The 13,941-nt window shown below is 51.5% G+C and overlaps 1 protein-coding gene across 4 annotated transcripts in view; it reads right to left on the minus strand.

Moving 5' to 3' along the window:
• The window catches only part of P2RY6 (pyrimidinergic receptor P2Y6), a 35,761-nt gene extending 22,286 nt beyond the window's left edge, over positions 1–13,475 (minus strand). The window contains exons 1-2 of one of the 4 annotated variants that reach the window (XM_027562964.1): positions 4,393–6,069; positions 3,713–3,779 (exon numbers count right to left, since the gene is read on the minus strand). The gene's annotated coding sequence lies outside the window, so the exon portion shown is untranslated. The other 3 variants (XM_027562963.1, XM_027562962.1, XM_027562966.1) reach the window with 3 other exon arrangements.
• Between the last annotated feature and the right edge of the window lie 466 nt (positions 13,476–13,941).

Consider the following 13,941-nt stretch of genomic DNA (forward strand, 5'->3'; position numbering starts at 1 on the left):
CCAGAATATATAAAGAACTCACTCCTACAATTCAACAACTACAAAAAAAAGCAATTCAAAAATTGGTAAAAGACTTGAATAGATACTCTCCAAAGAATATATCCAAATGACTAATAAGCACTCAAAACCTGTGTTTTGAAAAGATGCTCATCAAAACTAATCAGTAGGAAAATGCAAACGCAAACCATATGTAGATACACACCTCACAGTCATCAGGATGGCTATTATAAGACAAAACATGAAATAGCAAGTGTCGGTAAGGATGTGGAGATCCTGGAACCCCTGGACATTGCTGGTGCGAATGTAAAATGGTGCAGTTGTGAAAAACAGTAATGGCAGTTCCTCAAAACAAAGAAAGAAACAAACAAACACAGAACTACTAGAAGATCCAGCAGTTTCACTTCTAGGTGAAAAGAAGGGAAAGCAAAGACTCAAACAGATATTTATACACCAGTGTTCCTAACAGTATTCTTTACAACAGCCTAAAGGTAGAAACAGCCTAAATGTCCACGGATGGAAGAACGGATAAGCCAATGGTGGTGCCTACATGGATGTTTGCTTTCTTGGGTACGTACCTAAGAAGAGAACTGTTGGGTCATACAGTAACTCTATGTCTAACTTTTGAAGAACGGATAAAATTTTCCAAAGTGGCTGCCCCATTTCACATTCCTATCAGCCACATATGAGAGTTTCAGTTTCTCCACGTCCTCACCAACACTTGTTACTGTCTTGTCTTTTTCCTTATTTCCATCCAAGTAGGCATAAAGTGGTCTCATACTGTGATCTTGACTTACATTTTCCTAATTACTCCTTTTTGGTTATTGTTTATATTTTACCTTTGCAGTACAGGTATTTCTGATCTAAGGCCTGACATCTTTTGTGGAACAAGTACCCCACAGAGTAGGAGAAGCATGGTTTTCAGGGCCAGACTGTCCTGGTTTTGCATCCTGTCTCAGCTTCTATTAATATTAGCTGTATGACCTTGAGCAAGGGATATAAAACTCTGAGTCTCAGTTTCCCCACGGACTAGATGTGGATGACAGTATTAACCTTTCATGGTTGCTGCTGTTGCTGTAAAGATAAATCTATAACATAGCCATGGTGCGGGCCTGGCACAAGTAGGTCCTCAGTGACTCACTAAGTCTGAGAATGTGACAGCGGAGCTTTCTAGGTTGGTCAGGAGACCTAGGCTAGTGACTGTTCAGTTTTTAATCTATTGTCTGTTTTATTTGAGCTACTTTCTACAGCAGAGGTATTTTAGGCTGCCTCAAACCTCAGCCTCTCTGTGCTTCTCTTTTCCCTCTGTGACATGAGAAATGAGACTGCACACCATAATGTCAATGTTTGTCAATCTGGAGGGTTCATTCTAACACCTTAAAAGTCTTGTCTCTTGCCTCAACCATCAGACTGATGATGGTTTCGCTGCTACTTAAAGGAATATCTCCTCCCTCATAAAGAGCTCTCCAGGGTGAGGAAGGAAGTGAATTAAACCTTCCTATGTGTGTGCTAAGTCGCTTCAGTTGTATCTGACTCTTTGCGACCCTATGGACCATAGCCTGGCAGGCTCCTCTGTCCATGGGATTCTCCAGGCATGAATACTGGAGTGGGTTGCCATGCCCTCTTCCAGGGGGTCTTCCCAACCCAAGGATCGAACCCATGTCTCTTATGTCTCCTGCATTGGCAGGCAAGTTCTTTACCACTAGCACCACCTGGGAAGCCCCAAATATCCCTAAGAACCTACACGTAATGTTATGTGCAGTATTTTCTTTTGTCCACTCCATGAGCTGGCCAGGTAGGTTTTAGTACCCCATTTTACAAATGGGGAAATTGAGATTCCAAGAAGTTAAATGACTTGTCTGAAATCACATGGCCAGCAAATGCTGGTACCTAGATGCAAACCCAACTCTGATTTCAACATCTGATTTTTTTCCTCTGTGCAGAGTGTCCCCCACCCCCACCCTGCCTCCCAACAGAAGGCCCTTCAAGAACTTCTGAATGAATGAATGGCTGATTCTCATCTTCCTGACTTGACAGAGCTATTGTCATCTCTTTGAGCTGAGATCTGCCTCTTAGACAACACAGGTCAGCTCTCTCCTGGGGTCACAGAACAACCTCTACTCTGTTCCAGGACATAAAAATCAGTGCTGCACAGGGAGTCAGGATGCCAGGCTCTGCCCCCACTACAGATTTAACTCATCTAGGCTTCAGTACCCAGCCAATGAGTTCTTTAACCCAAAGACTAGATCTCCTCACCTTTGGGTCCCTGGCATGCAGCACAGGGCTTGGCACATATGCCACTGAGCCAGCCTAGGACATCTCCATAGGCCCACACCTGCATCTTGCCCAGGCCTGCCCTCTCATGGAAGTGGTTAACGACAGGGCTGGACCTGAGGCAGGGGTAACAGGAAGATACCTCCACATGCCCAGCTTAGGGCACTGGCCCTTACCAGATGTGCCAACAGTCAGAGAGGAACAGTCAGAGCGGGGCCAGCAGATCCCCACCTCAGACTGAAAGAGAAACCCACTTCAGATACAAATGGGGAAATGGCTCCAGGACAAGAGGGGTGAGGGTGGGTGTCACTGGGGAGGGCCCGACAGACACAGCTTCCTGAGAGTCTTGACCGGCCTCTGTTGCAATGGCATCTGTTACTAGGCTCCACTAACTCACCCCTCCTCTAGGGAGGACAAGTTAGAATCTCGGGTCCAACATGGGACAAGACACTTTAATTTCTCTGAACCTCAGCCTCCTCAACTTCAGAATGGGGTAACAATAATCTTGGCTGCATTTGCTTTCATGTGAAGCACTTGATACATAGTAGGTGCACGACAAATGATAGCCATTGTTATTACCACTTAACCTTCTCTTTCAGCTCAATATTGACTGAGGGATTTATTCATTTGTTCTTTCATTCACTTATTCATTCAGTCAACCAGTCAGTACACCCCTGCTAGGTAGGTTGCAAGAGTCAAGGATAAAGATTTTGGAGTTATGTACGAGTTGAAACCCTATTGCCACTAGTTGGGATGCGTAATGTTGGGAAAGCCATTTCCCCTCACTGAGACTTCATTTCCTTGCCTGTAAAATGAAATTAGTCAGAGTACCTGGGTAGGCAGTGCTGGGGGTTTTATGAGGAGCCAAAGGGACAGTGATGTGCTAGTGGCTGGCATAGAGACTTGGAGGGAAAAGCAGGTGGCGGGTGGGCTGTGAAGAGGAGCCAGGTGAGCTGCCAGCCCTCCAGACTGGGCAGCTGGGCCTCCAGGGGCAGGATGGGATGAGAATGGGCTGGAGGGGAGAAGAGTCGGTGAGCTCAAAGACAACTGCTGTTTCCGGACCACGGGCGGCTCCCTTCTGGTAAACTAAGAAGCAGTGAGGAAACATGGAAAAAGAGACTGGAAAAAGTTTAGGGGAGAAAAGTGCCAGCCAAACGGGAAGCCTTGGGCAGCACGGAGTTACCCCCCAGCCAGGTCAGGGGACCACACACAGGCACACATGTGCACACACACTCACAAGCTGCACATTCTCACTCATGCAAACACATCCAAGGGCTTGCACAAACACACACACAGATGCACCATCAGAGGCCCAGCACTTTAGAGTCTGCAAGTGGCCTTCTCATTTATCACCTCATCTGATACAGACGGGTAGAGAGACTGTCCCTGGATTGGCTTCGGACCCATTCTAGAGCTGCCAAGAGATGTGCGTCCCTGGTACCTTCCAGAGGCCAGGGCCCTTCCCATGGGCAGTGCTGCTCAGCGTTCCCCGTGTGGTTTCGTCGGAGCTGGATGACAACAGAAATGCCAGAAAAGTTTTAACCCAGCTCTCCCAGATACACTTGTTCACCCTGCTGTGCTCCCCTTTAACAAATCACACCAGGACTCCGGACTCACTTTCCTCACCAGTCACACGGAGGCAAGTGCCTCTTCCGTGGATGCCCATCTGGTCCTAATCCATCCCAGCCTCTTCCCACCACAGACTCCTGCGGGCACAGCCCCCGCCCTGAGGGGCGCTCATCAGCATATAACACTTAGTTTTCCAAAGCTCAGGGGAGAGCACTGTCACCCCCATTCTACAAACTGAGGCCCAGACAGGGAAAGTGACTCTGACCAGGTCCGTGTGACCCCCAGTCCCGCCCGCACTGTCCACTCCTCCTCACAGCCCAGTCCCCACGCCATTGCTGTCTCCTCCACCCTCTGCTCTGCACAGACTGTAGCTTTAGCCACAATCAGGCCAAAGAAGGGAGGTGGACCCTCAAGTCCGCTCGCACTCTCACTCCATGAGAGAGTGGGCTCATGACCTGCAATGAGCCAAAGTGGCTGCAGGTGGTCCCTGTGCCAAGCTCTGGGCAGGGGGTGGCACTCAGCACCCTCAGGGCACTGACCCAGAACACTCACCCAGGAGGCAGTGAGCACCACGCAGGTCCGTCAAGAGTTGGGAAAATTCTGACTACTGGAGCAGTCCCTCCTTCCTTCTGGTCAGTTCCTGTGCCCCCAGCTGTCACATATACGGCTCACAGTCGTCCCCGGAGACAGCCAATGAGGAAACCGAGAAATTGAGGAGGGGAAGTAACTTGCCTCGGCCCAGAGCTGGCAAGCAGCAGGGCGGGGACCCAAATCCCAAGAACATTCCAGCTCAAGGCCCTAAAGCCAAAGCTGACCCCGCCACTGCCCAGTCACTTCACGCTCTGAGTGTGATCATCCCTGGAATGGTACCATCAAGTCAACCCCAATGGCTGCTGGGAGGACTGAGTGAGGTGGCATTTAAAGACCAGGGGCTTGGCATTCAGCAGATAACTGTTTTTCTCCTCATCTCCACCCCACCCCTCAGCCCTCTCCTCTGCAGCCTTTCTCAAGTCTGCAGAGAGTCCTGGCCCTGCTCACTGCCACCCCAGGGAATAACTAACCTGGTTTTCTCAGCAGTGCCTGGAAGGTCCATTAAAGGATGTGGAGACCCTGAGACCAATGGCTCTATTGTCTGGTCCTCACCCCACGGGTCCAGATGCCATGGCCTCCCTCAGGGGACTGAGGATGGCTCTTCAGATTAAGGGTGATTTGGTGGGGGGAGTCTGAGCTCAGGCCAACCCCCTTCCCTAGCCTCAATCCAACCTTGAGCTTGGGTTTGATAAGAAGGCAGTCAGGGGGACTCTGCCTCAGGCCGGTGGTGGGTCTGGGCCAGCTCCTCCCCATCCGAAGATTAGTCCTCCTCCTCTTTCTTTTTTACAAGTATTTATTGGGCACCTTCTCTGTGCAGTCATCTGCAATGCATCTAAGAGCACAAAACAAACTCCTTGCCCTCATGGCATCTACATTCTAGCAGGAGAGACAAATTTGTCTTAGTTAATGAGCAAATATGCAGCAGGTCAGGTGGCGATAAGAACTATAGACAAACATAAGGGAGGGTAAGGGACAGAGATCCACAGGGATGGATGGGACTTTCTGGGTCTTCTTCTCACAAGACCAACTTCCACCTAACCTGAAGCAGACTCCAGGCCCTGAGCCCCAACTCTGTGCCAGTCTCAGCCTTGGTGGATCACAACAGAGGCCAGGGGCCCAGGCTGGGGATCCCTGGGCACAGGCCACAGCTCAGGACCCCAAGGGCTGCAACATAGAGCACCCAGAGCCTGCCTTACACTTGCAGCCCTGCAGACGCTTTCCCCAGGATTGCAGGAGAGTATCCAGTGACCAACCTTGATGTTTCATTGTAGAGACAGAGTGTGGGTCCAGAGAGGGGCAGAGATTTGCCTGGAGCACAGAGCAATGCAAAGGTGTCTTTGTTCCCCTCTCCTCTGACGGGTCCACAAGGGTGGACTAAGGGCTGAGCCTCGGCAGGGCACTGACCTGTGAGAGGCTGCCTGTGTCCTCAGCCAGCTCCTCCACTAGGCCCACCTAGGAGCACCAGCCTGCTCCATCCTCCCATCTCTGATAGCCAAATTCTCCTTCTCTAAGCCTCTGGAGGACGAAACAACTTCCCCTAGCCCAATCTCAAGAGACTAGAATTCTGGTCAACTCTACCTTCACGTGCAGATGGTGATTGCAGCCATGAAATTAAAAGACGCTTACTCCTTGGAAGGAAAGTTATGACCAACCTAGATAGCATATTCAAAAGCAGAGACATTACTTTGCCAACAAAGGTCTGTCTAATCAAGCCTATGGTTTTTCCAGTGGTCGTGTATGGATGTGAGAGTTGGACTGTGAAGAAAGCTGAGTGCCGAAGAATTGATGCTTTTGAACTGTGGTGTTGGAGAAGACTCTTGAGAGTCCCTTGGACTGCAAGGAGATCCAACCAGTCCATTCTAAAGGAGATCAGTCCTGGATGTTCTTTGGAAGGAATGATGCTAAAGCTGAAACTCCAATACTTTGGCCACCTCATGCAAAGAGTTGACTCATTGGAAAAGACCCTGATGCTGGGAGGGACTTGGGGCAGGAGGAGAAGGGGATGTCAGAGGATGAGATGGCTGGATGGCATCATGGACTCGATGGATGTGAGTTTGAGTGAAGTCCAGGAGTTGGTGATGGACAGGGAGGCCTGGCATGCTGCGATTCATGGGGTCGCAAAGAGTCAGACATGACTGAGCGACTGAACTGAACTGAGCTACCTTCACGTGAGTCCCATCCAGCCCTGAGGATCTCCACCCATTTCCCTCCCTCATGTCATGACCTGACTTAGAGCTCTTATCATGACCTGACCTGCTACCTGCCTCGGTTCCCTCATCTGCCAAATGGAGAAATGAAGGCATTTAGTCTCAGGACTGTCGTGAAGAGCGAGCAAGACACTGGCCAGAAGGCAGTCTGCAGACTTTTAGGTGCTACTCATATGACAGAGGTTGTTATAGGCTCAACATGCCTGTGTATCTGAAAGCCAGCATCCTCATGCTTGTGGAACCTCGAGGCAACCCCCAGAGCAGGGTCTTGACCCTTGATGGGAAATAAGTGAAAATTCCACAGAACCAGTTCTTCAGAGAAGAGAAAAACATGCCTGCTCCCAACCAGCAGGCTGGCAGCTGACAGGAAAAGCCCTTCCTCTGTCCTTGTGGTGAGAAGATGAGGGGGGAGACGTGGAAAGGGAGAGTTGGGAAGCCTGGGAAAACTGTCCTTATTCTAGGAGGAGAAGGTGTGAGCTGAAGTAACTATGTATCTCAGGCCCCTAGGCTGGGAGAGGATGTTCCTACCTGAATGGCAGGTACACACGTCTGCATGGGGTGGGAGGTCAGCAATGTGTGGGTCTGACCTGGAAGATGCCTATGTATTCACAGGGGTGTATGTGTTTGGAACTGCACCCATGTGTATATGGCACACGTGTGTGTCTGTGGCCCTGAAGTCTACATTCACATGTATGTTTGCCTGTGCTTATATCTCTGCATGTGGTACACACATGCCCACTACTGTAAGTGAAAGTGAAAAAGTGAGAGTACTCGTCACTCAGTTGTGTGTGACTCTTTATGACCTCGTGGACTATAGCCCAACAGGCTCCTCTGTCCATGGAATTCTCCAGGCAAGAATACTGGAGTGGGTTGCCATTCCCTTCTCCAGGGGATCTTCCTGACCCCAGGGATTGAACCTGGGTCTCCTAAATTGCAGGCAGATTCTTTACTGTCTGAGCCACTAGGAAAGGGATGCCCACAAACCCCCAGTGCACAGGCCTTGTTTTCCCAGGCTCGGCAATCTTTGCCACAATCTCAGGCAGGCTGGGATGCCACGGAAGATTTGTGGGGTTCCTGGTCACAGCAGGTTCTCAATTTCCCTGGGAACAAAAGCACTTACATAAGAGGAAAAGGAATACTTAGGGGATTAACTTAGCCTGCTCAGCCCTGGGTGTAGGCTTCTCATGTGAGGGGGTGTGTGCCAAAGGCCAAAACCCTTTTCCTGGGGTCCTCAGACCCTCTGCTGCCTGTGGGCACTGACCCCTGCAGAGCTACCCTCCTGCCTTCAGTCACCAGCAGGAACCCCCGTCCAGGTACAACAGTCAATCACTTTGCAGTTTACAAGGATCCTATCCACAGCCAAGTCCTCACAGAGTGGAATGAAGTGTGGACCTCAAGCAAAAGTACCGGTGTCCTTCAATAGCAGGTCAGGAATGTGCCTGGAGGCCTCACCTCAACCTAACGAATCAGATCCTCAAGGGATGGAGGCAGACATTGACACTTGAAAAGTGCTTATACAGAACATTCCATACAGAGCCAGCCCCTCATCCTGCCAGTTCTCCCAGAATGGCTAAGGCCCATTCAGGTAATCTATACTGGCAACCACAGAACTCACCAGAGTGCTTATACTATCTCACTTAATCCTCACAACCCCACACAGAGTAGGTACCATGACTATCACCATAACAGATATGGGAAAGTGAGGCACACTGAGCGGACAGGTAACTTGCCCAAGGTTCGTATAGCTAGTAGCAGCAAAGCCAGGATTTGAACACTGCTCCATTGTGCACCAACGTTTCCATGTCTGGGTGGGAGTCAGTATGGTGGGAAAGACAATTAAAAAAAAAAAGTGAAAAATCCAAGAATCAGTGGATGTTCTCATGAGAATCTAGCACATACCAGATTTTACTGGTCAATGGCTTTAGAACTTGCATCTCTGTGCATAAGGGGCTAGAAGCAGCTCAGACAAAAGCCACACATGCCGCATGATCCTATTAGAGGCAGAGCAGAAGGGCAGCAGCAGAAACCTAGACTGAGATGGTGAGTGAGCTTGCTGGCAGCCAAAGTAGAAGGTGGGAGGTAGGGAGGCTGCGAGGGTTCCAGAGCTTGGCCAGAGTCACAGGGCTGGAGCCAAGGCGACCACTGGAGAGATACAAGGGAGGCAGGTTCACTGGGGCTTGATAATTGAATGGGGGGATGGGGAATAACGAGAAATGAGGAAGAACTCAAGGATACACCCAAAGCCCTCCTTCCTGTGAGGGTGACTGGAGGGCAGAGCGCACAGGCAAGGACTGGACAGCCTCGCACAGCAGATGCCCGGGGAGCGTGTGCTGCTTGTCCCCCTCCCTCCATTCATGCCGATGCCTGCTCATACCAGGGCCCCTCCCACCCTCACCCCACCTCATTCAGCCTGGAGGCTCAGGATCCTCCTGGCTTCACTCTTCCTCCAATCTCTTGGGGGTTCCTGGTTTATGACCCCAGCCTCCAGAGCCACTGCCTGAGCTCTTTGCTTCAGTCATCAGCTCGGGGGCTAGGGGGTGATCATCGGGAAATAATCAGGGCAAACTCCGTGAATCAGCAGGCCTGCGGCCCAGGGCTCCGGGCAGGCCTGGCAGTGGAAATGCTGCAGGGCAAGGGGTGACGCCCAGGGAATGCCCCCCCATGTCTTAAACTCTCCACCAGTACAGGGTTCTGCCAAAGGAAACTGCCCCCACCCTGCCCCTCCACCCCACCCCTCTACCCTGCCCCTCAGTTCTTTAAGTTCTGAGACCAATTTCTTACATGGGGGCTGAGGCTGAGTGGAGAGAAGGGAAGAGGGATCACAGTCATGGTGCCTTCTGCTGTATTTTCACTTCTCTTCATCTGCTCATTCGTTTCTTTATTCTCTCCTCACTCATCTGGGCTTCCCAGGTGGTGCTACTGGTAAAGAACCTGCCTGCCAATGCAGGAGATGTAAGAGAGGTGGGTTTGATCCCTGGGTGGGGAAGATCCCCAGGAGGAGGGCATGGCAACCCACTTTAGTATCCCTGGACGGAGGAGCTTGGCGGGCTACAGTCCATAGGGTCGCAAAGAGTCGGACACGACTGAAGTGATTTAGCATGCACGCTCCCTCATTCGACTAATATTTATAGACTGGTCCAAGGACTGGGTTTCCACGATAGTGCTGGTGTCCCCAGTGGTCAGAGAGAGAGATCAGGGAGTTTTAGTCCTGCAAACCAGATTGCCAGAGGAAAGTGACTTTTTTGTCCAAAGTCACACAGCTGAAGTGGGGGCTGGCCATCAGCTCTCCACTTGCAGCCCACGCTGAGTTCAGATTCAGCTGTGCTTTAAAGGTGCTGTTCTTACTAGCACCACAGGAATCTTTTCTATGATCTAAGGTGCTTGGAAAGTCTCTCAGACATAATAATGTTTGCCTTTGGGTTCTCCTCAGCCCAATTTCTTCTTCTTTCCCTTCTTCTTTGTGTCTCCTCCAAGAGCCCAGTGATCCCACAAATCCCTCATCCTGTGGGGAACGAGGACAACTTGGGATCTGAACAGTTTCCTCTCCTGGGACACCCTCCCCTGAACCACGAGCTACTCCAAGCACCTCCCTTGCCCTGATGAGAAGGAACCTCTGGGTTCCCTGTCATTCCTCCTAGGCAGCATGTAGTCATGGACCAAGGACGTTCTGTCAGCCCAGAGAAGCAGTTCCAGCGGTTCTGGCTGGTTGTGCAGGCCCTTTCCTGGGGGCTTCTCAAATAATTCTGCTGAAGTGACCTCTAGTGTATCTTTCCTGGTAGTTTATAAACTTGAAAGTGTCAGACTGCCAGAGCCAAGGTCAGAGTGCTTGAATACTGGAGCTGGAATCAGGAAATGTTAAAGCTGGAGGAAAGAAGTTGAAATTGGGATTACAGGCTTTTTTAGAATGTTTGAGTTGAGATTACAGACTATTAGACTTAGGGCTGTAGAATCATCAATAATTAGAGCTGGAATTACAGATCAAAGGAAATGAGAGACAGAAATGATGCCAGCACGACTCCATTTCACCCCTCGGACAGCCAAGAAGAGAGAGCTGACCCTGTCACCCAGCCCGTGGGGTCTGGGCCAGGCCTTCCACTGCCCCACAGGGCTCTGTTCTCCAGATCTCCCAGAGTGGCATCCAGGGCCTCTGGGGCCGAGGCACTGCCTGTCTGGGGACAGTGGGGACAGTGGTCTGCCGCTCCCCTATCCTGAGCCTCGCTGCCAGCCCACCACAGCACCCCATCACCACCCTGGATATATTTAGGTGCCCTCGCTAAATAAGTTTCCACAGCTCTGGCCACTGCCTTTGATGTCCCCTCCTCCTCTGAGGCCTCCGGGCATCTTCTCTAAACTGACCTAATGAAATCCCCAGGAACAACGGCTCTTGCTCAGCCAAGGCAAACATTTCTCCACCAGAACGAAGCCCAGCCTGAGGGAGTCTCCTGGGCCACTCAGTCTGGAGCTCAGACCCACCTGCTGAAACTCTGACATTGCAGCCTCCCTCTAGCTCCCAGGGCCTGCTCTGGCCTGAGGACCACACATCCTTGATCCCGCTCTTCTTAACTTTCTTCATTCCAAGCAGAGAGCACTCCTGCCCCTGCCATCGACAGCCCACACACACACACACACACACACACTCGCGAGCACAGGCCAGCATTCTTCTGTTTCCTCTGGTGTTTGTCGGGAGAGAGGCCTCCATCCCAGCCCCACGCTGCCCTGGCACCTCTCCTCTTGGCCTCTCTCCCACGCTCCATCCCAGGCCTTGCCAGAGACTCAACATCTTTCCCTTTCAGACTGAATCTTCCCAGGAGCCAGAGAGTCACTGAGAGTTCAATAGTGATCGAGGCTGGAGACAGGAACGGATCCCTCAGGCATTCTTAAATGGGAGACCCTCAGACTCCCACCTGCCCAGCTCCTGGGCAATCATTGGCTCTGTGGAATCGGAGACGTCTTAGGGCAGGAACGGAACCACTGTGGGGGGGCTCCATCACTACCATTATAGTTTTATAACCTGTTAAGGGTTTTTATGTGCCAAGCACTTTACATCCAGGAACTCATTCAGTCCTCACAATAACCCTACAAGGCAAACACAATTAATGCCTCCATTTTACAAAGGAAGAAACTGAGGCACAGAAAAGTTTTGCCCGAAGTCCTACATGTAGAGAGTGCCAGAGGTAGGATTTAAACCAGGCCTTGACAACACGACTGCCTTGACAGTCCCAGGTGGTGGCGTGCTATAGGAACCCCCTTCCCCACGGTCCCCTGGGGTCCTGAAGCCTCTTTCTGCCCAGCCAGTGCAGAAAAGATGAGAACATTACTGATGGTCAAGAGTTCCTCCTGAGAAGCCCAGTTTCCCTGCCCCTGCACTAGAGATGACCAAGACAGACCCCACCACAGTTTCCCCATGCAAGACACACCCCCACTCCACTGTGACCCCTTTCTTCACACACAGCACACATGGCCACACACAGCTCCAGCATCCCACCACACAACTCTGCTGCACACATGCACACACACCACGTACCAGCCACACTGCCACACTCCCCCAGGAGGTCTAAGCCCTGCCATCTCAGTTTGGAGGACAGGTAGGGGGTTCCTCCTACTTTGCAGGTGCCAGAGGGCTCCCAGCAGGATAAACCCAGCTTATCACCAAGCCCTGTGTCAACTCACTGGATAGGAACTTACCAGACGATATTTTTGTGCACTCTACAAAAACATTACATAGAGGGTTGCAAAATCTACATGAGTTTTGAAGATTAAACAATGAGACTTCAAAGAAGCTTCTTGTGTGTGTGTGTGTGTGTGTGTGTGTGTGTGTGTATGGCTTTGCTTACCCATGCACGCCTGTGGGAGAGTGACCATGGGACTAGCTGCACTTCCTCCAACCAGATCCAGAGTGAGCTTTCACTCTCCCAAGCCCTTCGGGGTGCTGGGTAAGAAAAGCCAGAACCACCCTAGGGTCATGGGAAATGATTTGTCAGTAGTAAGAGCTGCGTGAATGCTTCTCATCTTCCATTATTTGGCTCAGCATGCTTCACAGAGCCATGGATGTGCCACACATAGAGAGCACACATTTCACAACAGGCACAACAAGCATGCATGCACCATCATGTGATGGTTCCCACCACACAGTGGGCACACACCCTGGGCACACACGTGGAACCCCCAGGTTACCCTGCCACAGTCACTCACAGCTATAGATAGTACCACACAAACTTTTTGCATGCAGAAAGTGAAAGAGTTAGTCGCTTCAGTCTGGTGGGACTCTCTTCGACCCCTTGGACTGTAGCCCACCAGGCTCCTCTGTCCAGGGAATTCTCCAGGCAAGAACACTGGAGTGGGTTGCTGTTCCCTTTTCCAGAGGATCTTCCCGACCCAGGGATCAAACTCCGGTCCGCTGCATTGCAGGCAGACTCTACCGTCTGAGACACCAGGGAAGCCACAATTCACTGCTCACACACACACACCAAGCACACACCATCGCTAACTGCATACACCCAGTACACACACGTTGCTCACATTAATTTCTTAAACACTGCCCACAATAACCCCCAGTCCCCCTACCCCGACACTCTCCATCCCACACCCACACTCACCACACCCACTTCCTGGGGCGCCAACGCGTGGGCAGACCTGCCCTGTACCCGTGTGCCCCGGCACCGATTGCCCCTCGGTCCCCTGCCCCGCACGGGCCTCACCTGGACCGCGCAGCACCAGTGCCGCGGGACCGGGGACGTCGCTCTCTTCTGCTATCGGCTATCTAGGCAACCCCCTGAATCCAAGCGCAGCGCGGGCGGCGGCAGCAGCTCAGACCACCCGGGCCTCCCGGCTCCTCGCGCCGCAAGAGCAAGGGGGCGGGGAAGGGGTGTAGCCATGCAGCCCTGCGCCGGCGCTGGAATCCGCCCAGCTGGGCTGGCCTGGGTTGCCTGCTGCTGGGGGCTCCGAGGGAGGTATAGATTTGGAAGAGCCACGGGTGTCAGGGTCTGCTGCTCTGGACTGGGACCCAGGACCCCTGGACTCCATTCCAGATTCCCTCACCTCTCCTACCTTCCCTTGGCATCGGTTTCCCCCTTTGTATTGGGGTCAGGGGCTTAAGTGGTGATTCCGACTTTCCAGCTCTGACACTCTACAGTTCTGGGATGGGGAAAAGGGAGGAGGGATAAACATAAATGCTATTTCTTGAGCATCTACTATGTGCCAGGCATCCTTCTAGGTCTTTTGATACATTACCTCGTTTAATCCTCACAAGTATTATTATCTTTATTTTACAGTTGGTGAAACTCAAGCACAGAGAGGTGAAGTG

The sequence above is a fragment of the Bos indicus x Bos taurus genome, chromosome 15, assembly GCF_003369695.1.
Source record: "Bos indicus x Bos taurus breed Angus x Brahman F1 hybrid chromosome 15, Bos_hybrid_MaternalHap_v2.0, whole genome shotgun sequence".
NCBI classification, from domain to species: domain Eukaryota; kingdom Metazoa; phylum Chordata; class Mammalia; order Artiodactyla; family Bovidae; genus Bos; species Bos indicus x Bos taurus.